Genomic DNA, 10,244 nt, shown 5'->3' with positions numbered 1-10,244 from the left:
TATTCCACATTGCCCTATTAATGTACCTTAGCACTGTTCTTCAGGGACTTGTTTTAGCACTGATGGTTAGTAGTCAAATTCTGTGCTAGTGCAATCTCTTGCATCAGCCAAGGCTGCTGACAAGCATAATATTTCTACAACAGGCATTTGACCTTTAAAATCTGGCCTTGGATCGCTTAGCTGCTTCACATTCATCCCAAAATTGCTGTTGTGCTTTAATGGGCGTGAGCCTGATGTTCTGGATTCATTGTGGTGCCTGTTTGGAGATAGGATGCAAAGTGCATGGTGTCTACAAGTAAACATTGGACTCCAAGCTTCTCTTTGGGTTTGCCTACTGTTTTGCTGTGCATTTTTCTTTGAACTTGGTGGGTAGGTGTATAACAAAAATTATAAGTGTACTGATGCTTTTAGCAGACTTGTCATCTAGATTAATTGTTGGATCCAAGATTGGGCAGGAAGTTTTGGGATTGTTTTTGTTGGAAAGACAAGTCAGCTTTTGAAAATATAAAATCACCATCCTTCTAAACTTATCTGAGATCATAAAAGCTTTTCTGTTGGAGCTGAAATCAAGTGTTTGTTTTTTTTAGTGTTCCGTGTTTGTTTGTTTGTTTGTTTTACTTTTGTATTCTGTTAACTTTTTTATTCATACCTCAAATTGTTGAAGAAAACAGGTATTTACCTTTTTTTTAAAATAACAAGTAAATCCAAAGTATTTTGATTGTCAAATTTCCATTATATCTATATAAAATACATTCCTTTGAAATGTTTTGGTTTTAAACAAAATTATATTTTTATGATAGAACTGTTTCCTCAGTTTTTTGGACTAATCTAGGGATAGCCTTGTGGGATTCTTGTTTCAAGAGTGACTGATTTGAACTCAGATTATCCTGAACAACCATATTTCAGCTCAGTAGCTTTCTTTGTGTTCAGAGAGTCTGCCATAAGGGGGAATATTTCCTAAATAAGAAAAGAAAAACTCGTGAAACCAACCACCAAACATCTACTCTGTCTCTCAAGCTCCTAACACAGAAAGGAAGGGCCCTTCCACATCAGGATTCTGAAGGAAAGCCAATTTCAAAAGCTTCCTTTGGAGATTACTGACAGCAGATTGAAGATATCACATCTGGAGGTAAACCTTTAAGAAGTTCAGACCATATGTTTGATAAGTGTTTTTTGTGTAAATGAGCAAAGTAAGTATCTGACTAAAAATGATGGAAAATTTATAAAAAAAAACAAAACAAGACAGAGTTTTGAGAAGAGTATACTAGTATCTGTTACACTGCTATATTGCAAACAGCCATTTGGAACACCCTCTGGGCTGTCCAACTCTATACAAGTAATGTATTTTTCAACCAAAACCTGTGTGACGCTTGTGAGGGCAGGGTAGGTTTCACAGGTGAGTGGTGTATCTGAAGATCTGGGGTAAATATGGCTCAGAAAACTTCCAAGAATGTTATGAATGTTTTGTAACTATTGTGTGAGTTTAATAATATCTAGGTCCTCTACAGCAAACTTTTCATCTGTTCTAAGTGACTCCTAAAGACAGCAGCTCTGAGGGCCAACCTGAGCATTGAGGGGTAGATTATCTGATTATTATCTGATGCAATTATCTGATAAAGGCCTAGAGCCCAGGTCTGGGTGTCTGAAGCTTCTTCAGTGTGGCTGCACAGCTTGTGCCAACGCTGTGAACACTTACTGCTTACAAGGAAGCGTCTCTACCAGGCTCACAGAAAACAAATAATTGAATCAGGTTTGAGGTTAAAATGCATAGTTTTGTGAGTTCCCAATACGTGCCCATGCTCAGGGAAAGAGGAGAGATGGGCTATGTGAGCTACATGCCAATCAAAACAGCTGGAATTTTCGACAGCTAATAAGAGCAACTATCTATTCAGGCAGAAGGTATAAGTAAATAGCAATTCATGGAGATGACTTCATAGATAATTTCTGAATAACAAACTTTATCTGAAAATCATGAGCTGTTCCTGCTCCATTCTGGCAGGAGGTGGGTAGGAATTCAATGACTTACATTATTTATGACTTATTCATACAGCTCAGCCTGCACTTCTAACATATATTCTCTACATCTTTTATAGAAGAAGGGCTTCTTTCTGCAGGGCTGTGTATTGAGAAACTTTCAAAGCCGCTAAATTTAATTTAGAAAACAGGTGTATATCTGTGACCTCCTTTGTCTCTTCAGTCCCCATTATAATGTGCTTGCTTCCTTTTTATATTGCATTGATTTAACTGTTTCATATAATGGGACAAAATCCAAAATCCTCTAGAATAATAAATTTGGAAGAAAATCAGGTCGTGTTGAACTACCGATTAGAGCTGTTCTCCTATACTGTACTTGCAGTAGTAGGTTCTGCTTAATCCTCTGCCTTTTGTTTGAGGAATAAATTCATAATAAGTGTTGCTGCACATCCTAGTGTGCAGTATTGAAGATGGAGTGAAAGAGATGGGCTGAGTCATGAAAGTGAAGAAGTGGTTGCTGTGGTGTTGGCAATAACCTTTTCCATCCTGCAGTCACTCCAGCAGTCTCTGGTAATCAGGTGCAGGTTTATGTACTGGACTGGAAAAGTGGTTGGCTATAAAAATTGAGGGGAGGGGGGGAAGATATTCTTGTGTATGCATAGAAAGCTGTTTTTAATTTATTCTTACTTGTCCATCCAACCAGCATTTTGTTTTGGGTTTGTCAGATATATATTTTGTGTCTGTTGCTGGTAATCATAGCACTGGTTTTGCAGTTCATTTAATTTGCTTTTGTGCGCTTTGGTGTTTGAGCATTTTGCAGTGTGACTTCATGGTTTATTTTTTTCTTAAAAAGGCTGTTCAGCTGCTGAAAGCTTTGGCTTAGAACTCCAGATGGGCCTGGAAGTGTAAAATCAGAAACTTTGAGTCTTCCTTCATATAGGATCAGTGTATTTTTTAGGGGGTATCTCTATCGAGCAGGGAAGGTGCTTAGATTCCTCCTCTTGCCCTGTATTCCCTATCCCAGTGTTTGGCATACTTGGTGCTGCTGACAGGACCTATGAGCAGCTCTCCTGCTCTTGCTTTTGTGATTCTGGTATCACAGAATCACAACTGTTAATGTTGGAAGGGACCTCTGGAAATCATCCAGTCCAACCCTTCTGCCAAGCCAGGGTCACCTGGAGCAGGTAACACAGGAACTCGTTCAGGTGGGGTTTTAATATCTCCAGAGAGGGAGACTCCACGACCTCCTCGGGCAGTCTGTTCACAGTGCTCCGCCACCCTCAATGTAAAGAAGTTCTTTGTGTTGAGTTGAAACTTCTCATATTTTGCTTTATGATCATTGTCCTTCATCTTGTTGCTGGGCACCACTGAAAAGACTCTGGCACCATCCTCTTGACCCCTTTGAGATATTTATATGCATTAAGAAGATCGTCTTTCAAGTCTTCTCTTCTCCAGACTAAACAGGCCCAGCTCCCCTACTCTCTCCTCATAAGAGAAATGCTCCAGACCCCTCATCATGTTTGTGACCACTCCTGGATATAGGAAAAAAGCAGAGCAGGATCAGAATGGAGGAAGAAAACTGGAGATAATCAGAGTTTTCACTAGGGACATAGGTAGTAGAGTGCAGAGAGGGACAGAATTATCAGTTACTTCAGGGAAAATATCTGGTTTTTTTGTAACCAGAGCCTTCTCAGTCTTGATCCTGGTGCATTTGAAGGAGACACACTATGGATGTGCCTTAGTTCAAGATTCCCATTTACACATCACCCTAAACAAGAGGTTCTGGTTTGTAGTTACTGCACGGGGAAAATGGTCAGTGAGAAAAAAACAGAGCCTGTAATGAACCACCAGAACAAATCTGTCCAGGAACAGGTGAGCATCTTCTGTTGTTGTCATGGTCAGTTTTAAGTTCTGAAATCTAATAGACAAATGTGCAGCTAATGTCGTATGAGCCACATCTAAAAAACTTCATTTTATTTCTGTGGGGAAAACAAGTTTACCTGGATTTCTGTATTTACTGTGAAATATTAAAACTAGCTGCTCATTCTCACATTTGTTTATATTATGCCCTTTCAGAAATTTTGCTCTCAACACCTGTCGGCTTATGGTCAGCTCTTACCCTTCAGTCTATTTCTATTCATAAGGTTAAAACAGCGATGAAAATCCAAATGTTTTGCTGCTTGCTTGTGAAATAGCATGTTTTTCTTGGTTTTAAGAAGCTTTTTCAGAGCAAACAACTATATCCCTACTACATGTGATGACGTGAAATGAATATTTTTCTGCTTAAATCTCTTATCAGCGTGTGTATACGTGGACTGAATAAAGACAGGAATTTGCATGTCAAGTTATTGCTGTGCAGCTGTTGCCCTTTTCTGATGCACATGATAATTTTAAAAACACGAGTTCTTCTGCAAGCACATCAAAGTTCTCTGCCAGAAAATGGTCACTCTTCTCTCTCTGCAATTAAATCAAGCCCACTGGCACCTCTACCTTGATTTATTTTTTATAAATATTATGCACATCTATTATGCTCATATAGATTACTTCCTCCAAGATACTTGCTTTTCCACTTTAAATCATACATTTGATTGAAATGTAACTAAAATAGAGTAGATTAAAATGCCTATGATCAGTCACTTGATTCCCTGAGAGGAATCACTTGCAATTCTCGCTTCACTGATCTCGTGGTTTTATCCAAATCTCCTGTTATTAGTAGATTTCATTTTCAAATGTTTGATTTTTTTTAATTTTTTTTTTTAGTTTAGTTTTCTTTCCTTATTTTTCTGGACCCTTTGCTTCCTGTATATTTCTGCAAATATCAGAACATGTCTTGCCTTTTTTTTTACTTCATTTTTTAACATAAATGTAGCTGTGGTAAGACTAGCCCCTTAAAGCTGCCAGTCCTACTTGTTAAAAATAATGTGTTTGTAAAAGCCTTTAGGTGCCAGTCATTGAGTTATGGTTTTTTGAGGATTTTTTGGTTCTTAGGAAGATAAAATGGGTGTGTTGGTTGTTCTTGTTTTCTGATGGCCTTTTAAGCAAAACCCGAGTCTCTAAAAGAAAAGGCAACCAGAGAAAAAATGGGATGTATTCCAGCAGAGACAAGTTCAAGTTTTTGACCACATATTTCTAGGAACAAGGTGTTTCCAGTGTGGGTTTAGATGGAAATTATGTAGTTGACCTCACTTCTTCAGAATATTTTGATACTTATCTCAAATGCTACCCCTCTGTAGCTGTTTGACTCCTTGTAATATCTTATAGCTCCCAATATTCATTCATTCTTGTGTTCTTGGAGATGGGGATGAGACATGGGGAAGCTAAATTACTTAAACAAGATCATACAGGAAACTGGTGGTGGATCCATTGCCTTATCCTCTTACTGTATTGTCTTCCATTTTTTCTAAGTTTGACTCCATTTTTGTGTAATCCTGTGTCATCAGAGGTGGTTACTTCAGCCCCAAATTCTCTCCCTGTGGGAGCAAACTTTGAGATAAGTCTACTGATCTGGGAACAAGCTTTGACTAAATATGAGCACTGAAGATACCGAAATCTGTCTCATTGCATCTACTTCGGTGTGTTAGATTGCATGAAGGTGGCACTTTGCCAGTGTCTCCTAACTGTCCCCGTTGGAGAATCTATTTGGAAACGGTGAACCAGGCTCTTGCAAGATGAAACTAAGCAAAGACTTGGGCAGTGCACTTCAAAAGCCAAATGACTGCTCACTCCACAGGACCATGCTAGATATAGCATAAAGTAAAGGTCTTGGAGTGGCTCCAGAGTGGACACTGCCGTCCAGCTGCTTGGCCTTAAGGTGTTTCTCTGCTCAGCTGCCCTACTTGCTAATGCAAATCAAACCGTATAGGAGGCCTGCTCTAAAGGTGTTCTTATTCTGATTCACTAATATTTCTGTAAGGTTTTTTCAGTGAGACTGGGTCGCATGTGTATGTTTTTAATCTTTGTGAGCACCAAAATGAACACCAGATTTGATTGGTTTCCATAAGGTCATCAAGTGTTTGTTTCTCATTGTGGCTGGAATATGTTGATGATCACTTTTTGGTGCCTCTTACTTGGGTGCATTTAGCTAGAAGTCCTTGCCACATGTTCTTCATGATGTGGCTTGCTTGGGTCATCCAAGCTGTGCACTGTGGTTTAAATGTTGCTTTTCTTCTTTGTCTTCCCATTCCCAACTGGGTAACAAAAATATCCTGAACAAGCAAATAATTGTGCCAAGAAAAAGCTGTTTGGGGATTCTACTAAGACTTGTAAGATCTGAGGTTTTCAGACACCACCCAGGATGCCTGGCACAAACATAAACGTGAATAACATATGACTGAGTTGCAGTGAATGCAATATTGTTAATCTTGGGTTTTTTTGTAATAAAACACACTTATAGGTAGAATTTTGCTAAAATGTAGGCAATAGGGGTGTAAATGCTTTCAGGATAAATTTTCATATTGTCCCTGCAGGATGCTGCTAGGTACTGGGAAGTCTTAAAATCCCTTTCATTACCTCTTTCCCTCAAATCACTTAAATCTTTTAAAATAAAAAACACTGCCCAAATCACAGGTCTGGAGCATAAAGCAAGAGACTAGCTATTGTTATTTGGAAAGAACGCTGGTTGCTTTTATCTTATCCCTGTCTGATACTGCATATCATTAATTTCTGCTGGAAGAAAAAGGCAGCAGGTGTCCAGTTCACACCTGTCTTTTGCTTTAAAATCATTTGCTCTCTCTTTAATTTCCTTTCGATAGTTTATTTTTTCTTCCTGCTCTTTACATTAGGGTTCTTTACTACCATCACTGGGAGTGAGAGGGACACGTAGAGAACTGTGGCAAACAGGATGTGGTGTGTCAGTCTGTATGGCTGTTAGTGAGCAAGGGCTCAGAGGAGGGGTAACTCCATCCTAATCAGGGGTTAACAAGGGGTTACTGCCATTTTTGGCAAAAAAAAAAAAAAAAAGGTGCCTACCCATCACAACTGCCTGGTTGAGGCTGAAACCCAGACAGAAAGGCCACAGTCTCCTTCGGTAGATGCCTACACCCAAACAGACCTCCTGAAGGCTGAGACAGCTACTCTGCCCTCAGCTGTGGGGAACTCCAGAACCTGGAAGTCCCCCACTGGTGCCTTCCAGAAGAGAAGAAGACTTTGAGAGCCAAACTGAAGTTCTTCTACATCAATGCATGCAGCATGGATAACATGGAGAAGGAGTTGGAAACTGTGGTGCAATTAGGAAACTATGACATAATTGCTATTACAGAAACTCTGTGGGACAAGCCACACAATTGGAACACTGCAACTGAGGAAGTCTGAGCTTTTCAGAAGAGATGTGCTAGGAAGAAGGGGTGGAGGTGTTAAGGAAGGAATAGATTGTCAAGAGCTATCTCTGAGTAACAGCCATGAACAGGTTGAGAACCTGTGAATGAAACTGAAGGACGGGGAAATCACAGGATGCCTGGTGGCGAGGGTCTCTGATAGGCCACCTGATCAGGGGGAGCCTGTTGATGAGGCCTACTTGCTTTGGATACAGGAATCATCACACTCACAAGCCCTCAGCCTGATGGGGGGTTCCAACCCTCCAGACATCATCTTAGAAAGCAATACAGCTGGTTGTAAGCTGGAGTGTGTAAAGGACAAATTCCTAGTGCAGGTAGTGTACTCCCAGAAGAGAAAAGAAGTTGAACCTGTTAGAGAAGGTCCAGAGGAGGGCCACAAGTATGTTCAGAGTGATGGAGCACCTTTCCTATTAAGACAGGCTGAAAACTAACCTGGGTAAAGGTCAGGGAAAAACTTGTTTTATTTGCAAATTATTCATGAAACCCCCAAAAAATCATGTCAAGATGTGCTGAGTCTAAATCTGCCTGTGCAAGAATCTAATGCTTTGATGGGAGAGTAAGGAGGACAGAAACAAAAACAAAACCAAAAAAAACCCAACCTGGACGAAGCCACTGGAGACTCCTTCTTTGCTTGGAATAATTGGTATAATTAAGTTGTGTGTTATTCATTGCTTTATACTTGTGCTGACCTGCTTTCCTGGAACAGGGTATAGTTAAGAGATTTAGTTAGGAGATTTTAGCTCTAAGCCAGTAGTCCCAGTGATAAAGTTGAGGATTATTTAAAAAAGCAGACTACTTGCAGGGTTTTTATTTTCAAAATGAAATTAAAACAAACTTCCTAATTTGAAATGGACTGATTTTTTCCCCCCTTTTTTCTTTTTTTCTTTTTTTTTTTTTTTTACATGTGCAACAATACCAGGTTTTAAAAGTAGTTTGTCATCATATTCAGTAACCGCAGCTGAGCCTGGGGCTGGAAGTAAATTTGCCAGTGTGCAGGGATCATTAATGCTGGCTGCTGAGGCTGGAGAGCAGTGCAGCCCTTGTTTCTTGGCAAGAAATCATGTAAGTAATCAGCAGGGTCCCAGAAGGTCATCCTCCTTCAAGTGTTGCCTAAAAGGCTTTTTTCTCTTTTCCTTTCCTCTGTTTGAATTGATCCTGTCCAACAGGGTCTGGCTTTGTACATAAATCCTTGCTTAAGCTTTCAGTCTGCACTCTGGCTGTGCTAAGTTGACTCATACTTCTCAGTGTACAAAACTCAAAACATATTCCTGGTTGGACAGTGCTGATATTTGGTAGAGCTGTGCCCCGAAAACAGTCCTTCCCCATTGTTGTACTGACCACTGTATCTGTAACAGCTCGTTCAGGCTCCTACCTTACTATGATGTATTGCTCCAGAATAGGAGGTGGGATGGCTTGGCAGCACAGAGGACATGGATGAAACTTGTGCCTCTAAATTAGCTGGTCATGGCTGATAAATTCCACTCTGTTCCCAATGTCAAGAAAAATGAAGAGCTAGCAGTCGAAAAATTGGGCTGCTACAAACTTGTACTAGCTGAACGCTTTTCGTCTATGTACCAAAGAGTTTTTAAGAAACTCTTTCGTATCTTTAAGAAACTCTTTCCAGAAACTAAAAGTGTCCTCCCAAAATGAATCCATTTGGCATAATCCTGGACCTTGATATCGTGCGGTTATGGAAAAGAACATCTAGGAAACTGATTCCACTTTGTTTTCCATTTCTCAGATGGCTTCAGTTTGGTGTGTAACAAGTCATTCTGTAAAAAACAAAACCCTGGAATCCTTTTTCCTTCCCTTTCTCTTTTATGAAATCTTGTGTTTGGATTTGCCAGTGTCTAACAGACCCTAGCATTCCTTTACCAAGATCAGGACTAAGGTGCCTTTTCTATTCTACCACTCAGATCTCTCTTCCTTTGTCACTTTTTCTGAAATGTAGATGACTGTTTTGAATTTGATCAAAAGGAATTTCATAGACAATGCGGTTATAAATATGGTTATCAGGTGAGCAAAAAGATCCTTACATTGAGAATCTTTTTAATATTTGATCTTACATAATGTGTTAAACTGCCCCGTTCAGTTGACTGAAGAACTTTATAGTCTGTGAAGGAGGAGGGACTGTTCATATTTTAAGGACATTTTTTTTAGTTGTTTGGTCTTTGAAGAAAAGTGAAATCTCTCTGAGATAATGTATGACTTTTGAGTAGTTGAATCCAGAGTACTTTGATGGGCAACAGATAAACACGTGAAATTCAGTAGGTCACATCATTCTACAACTTGTTTTCCCAGACTTGGGATGATGAAGTGACGAGTTTAGGTTAATGCAAAATCCTTCTTTCACACTTCAAGAAGCAATATTTCAAATAAAATCCTGTAACTTAAAGCTTTGTGTCCCCTCTGGACATGCTGGTTTTAACTCTGAAACCAACCAGAGACAGATAGGTACAGAATTGTGTGACCAAAATTGGTTTTGACTTTGGTCAGGGTAGGCTTTCACAGGATGAACAAGTATTTGACCTATTGACACCAGACCAACCTGCCTTTTATTTGGAAAGCAACATGGCAACTTTCATATCCACTCAGGCATTTTTTTCCAAGGTCACATCACAAAGGCGTATACAGGATGTATTGTTCAATTTATCTACATCAGGAGGACAGAAAGGGGAGCTGACTCTGCTACATCTTGATCCAGTTGTGCTTTCACGCCCAGGTACTGCTGTGCAGGTAATGACCCTCCTGTGCTCCTGGGGATAATGGGTGTCAGTGTGACTCTTCTCTAACTGGCCTCAAATGTTTCTTTGAAGAGATGTAATGGTTTGATAGGCCCCACCAGGGTGTGAGCTGTGGAGTGAGTGTTTTGCCTTGCTTGAATCCCTTGTTTTTCTGAATACTTCAGCTGCTTGTACCTCTGCATCAATGGAAATG

The sequence above is a fragment of the Myiozetetes cayanensis genome, unplaced genomic scaffold (genome assembly GCF_022539395.1).
Source record: "Myiozetetes cayanensis isolate MyiCay16 unplaced genomic scaffold, myiCay2020 scf5-8, whole genome shotgun sequence".
Classification (NCBI taxonomy): Eukaryota; Metazoa; Chordata; class Aves; order Passeriformes; family Tyrannidae; genus Myiozetetes; species Myiozetetes cayanensis.
Note: the sequence above shows the minus strand (reverse complement) of the source record.